This window comes from Pinus tabuliformis, chromosome 6, assembly GCF_031772625.1.
Source record: "Pinus tabuliformis cultivar Carrire ecotype Pingquan chromosome 6, CPIR1, whole genome shotgun sequence".
Taxonomy (NCBI): Eukaryota; Viridiplantae; Streptophyta; class Pinopsida; order Pinales; family Pinaceae; genus Pinus; species Pinus tabuliformis.
This window is the reverse complement of record NC_142292.1, coordinates 355,651,537-355,654,168: the sequence shown is the minus strand read 5'-3', so window position 1 is coordinate 355,654,168 and position 2,632 is coordinate 355,651,537. Positions and strand designations below refer to the sequence as shown.

General features: G+C 33.7%; 1 long non-coding RNA gene across 1 annotated transcript; it reads left to right on the top strand.

The window, feature by feature from the left end:
* The first annotated feature begins 1,349 nt into the window (after positions 1–1,349).
* Positions 1,350–1,747, top strand: LOC149258783 (uncharacterized). Its single transcript, XR_016246386.1, has 2 exons — positions 1,350–1,497; positions 1,622–1,747. It is a non-coding gene; the product is annotated as an uncharacterized LOC149258783 (long non-coding RNA).
* The last annotated feature ends 885 nt before the right edge of the window (positions 1,748–2,632 follow it).

Sequence of the window (2,632 nt, the reverse complement as noted above, 5' to 3'; positions counted from 1 at the left end):
CAAGGGTTCTCAACACAAATTGGGAGTGATCATGTTTGCTGTCTTTATAGTATAATTGGGCTAGGAGGCTCATTTTACAGCCCAGTGTGAACGTGATGTGTAAGTATGCCCGTGCTCAACTTGGACTCTAGAGTTGACATGTGTCCCTCTTAAAATAAAAATAAAATATTCTCTAAATAGAAAAGTAATGTTGGCTATAATAAAAAAGAAAAAAAGAATATGCTATACATGTTTAATTAGTTATCCATTTGACCTATAATATAATTTCATGTAAAGTAATTAGAAGTAAAAAAAATTATGCGAGTAAGATGTTTAAACCTTATACTTTTCAAAAAATAAGTTAACACTTTATATAAATAAATTACTTGAAGATCTATATTAATAACTTGTGTGAATATCAACTTATGTGAATCCGTGCTTAAGATGGATCCATGCTGGTAAATCATAATGCTTTTCTGACCAAAAAATGTCCTGAATGTGTGTAGTAAGACTTGAAGATCTATATCAATAACTTATGTGAATATCAACTTATGTGAATCCGTGCTTAAGATGGATCCATGCTAGTAAATCAAAATGATTTTCTGACCAAAAAATGTCCTGAATGTGTGTAGTAAGTTTGTTGCTTTCAAAGAAAATTGAAGTCCTAAGTTTCTCAAATCTTTCCCTATAACTGTCTGGATAATTTTGATATGCCAATAGTCGGCATTCGTAATCCATTCTCAAGTCACATAAGAAGTGAGTGCAACTCAATGTTACTTAGGTGGATCATGGTTGGGTGGGCAGTGGTCTTGCCTGAAACCTTGCGTTTCCTGCCAAGTTTGATGATTGTTTTTTAATGTCTTATTGAAAATGTTCCTGGATTTCAATATTTCACTGTTTTAGCTTGATCTTCTAACAAGTTCACTTCTTTGATAACGGTAGCAGTTGGTGGTTATTATTTCTAATTTGTTTCTTTTATCCAGATAGAAACAATACTTGAAATCCAATTTACATTCGTGCATTTTCGTTGTATATTCATGATCACTTTAATTTTCAACAGGTTTGGTATTTGGCTGAGATTTATGTTAGTTTATACTGGAGTTCATAGTACATGTATAATTTTGTTTGTTAATGTATTTTCTGACAAGTATATCAAATGGGATTCAAAAGGGTGGACTGTGGTTATTCACATTTGAATTTCCATGTGTATTTCATTGTATCATTAGAACTGAGATATGTAATGGCAATAACATATTTTTCTGAACGTGTCCTTTGCAGTGTTACCTCTATTCTTTGCTTTTCCAGAAAACCGGTTTTATAATTTGTTAAAGTCTGTTGTATTCTAATGTAATATTTTGTTTTCATCTGTAGGTATTAAGTGTTTTGGTATCTTCAAAAGAGCTACTGTGTCTTATTCGAAGCATAGATTCGACATACAATGATGTGAAGTCGGGAAGTGCGCCATGCTGTTTTGACAGTTTGCATAAGGTTGTGCCTGCCATCCGAGAGCAGCTACAGGTCTTCCCTCTATGACCTATACAGTGTTCTGACGTAGGCTACCTTATCCAATGCACCATTTTTAAAAAGGTTTTGTTTGGAAAATGCCTCATTAAATTAAGATGTTTCTTTGTGACTACTACAGGACTGGGAGGGTGATTTATCAAATTTTGAGAAAGGCAGTGAAATTACTCACTCTCCTTCGCAAAAAGAAACACCGATGTTGCAACTTTTCAGCACCAGTGATAGTGGAGGCCATCAAATGCTAAAGGTAAGTTTTGTGAATAGTTTCTCTTTATCTCTTTCTTTTTGCAAGACTCATTTGGTTGATGGATAGGTTTATAATTTATTCTGCCCGTACATCAAAATTGGAACCTTACAAAGATAATTCCTTACAAACATTAATTCAACAAAATTTTTATTTATGCCATTATAAGGAGGTAACTGCATCAGTAATTGTTTATATTAATTTTCCCAGAGAAAGATGTTCCCTTAACTTGCCCACATATTAACTGTTCCAAGTGAGGAAGTTGGTACATTGTCAGAGTGATGGAATCCCCCTTTCTCCCTCATTTCCCTGTATTTTTTTTTCTGGGTGAGGAATGGAATTGACTTCTAGTTGAAATACCAGCTGGTAACTGGACAGAACTACTTGGGAATAGATCCTGTAACCTCCCTGGGTATTATGCCTTCTGTAGAAAGGGTTGGGCAAACTGAGCTATACTATTGTGCTAAGTGTTCATTACATATGTACAAACATGAAATCAATCACTATCTTTATTGGGATTTTCTATAACTAAAATGGAAATGAATTCTATAAATCTTCCATACAAAAGGTTAGAATGACTTTAAAGCTCAGGTAGCTGGACATTATTTTATTCAAGAGGAGAGCTGTGTTGGAGTAGATTATTCCTCAATTTTTTGACCACACTGCAGAGCTCATCTTCAGGGTATAATTGAAGTTTGATTAAATTTGGGCTTGATAAGAACATACTTTTGAAGTTTGATTAAATTTGGGCTTGATAAGAACATACTTTTAAAAAATTGATTTCTGATTAATCTTAGCTGGATAATAACCTAGTTGTGATTTAATTTTTCTAGTTGGAAAATAACTTGCCATGGTCTGGATCTTCAACTTGTCCTGACAATGAACCAC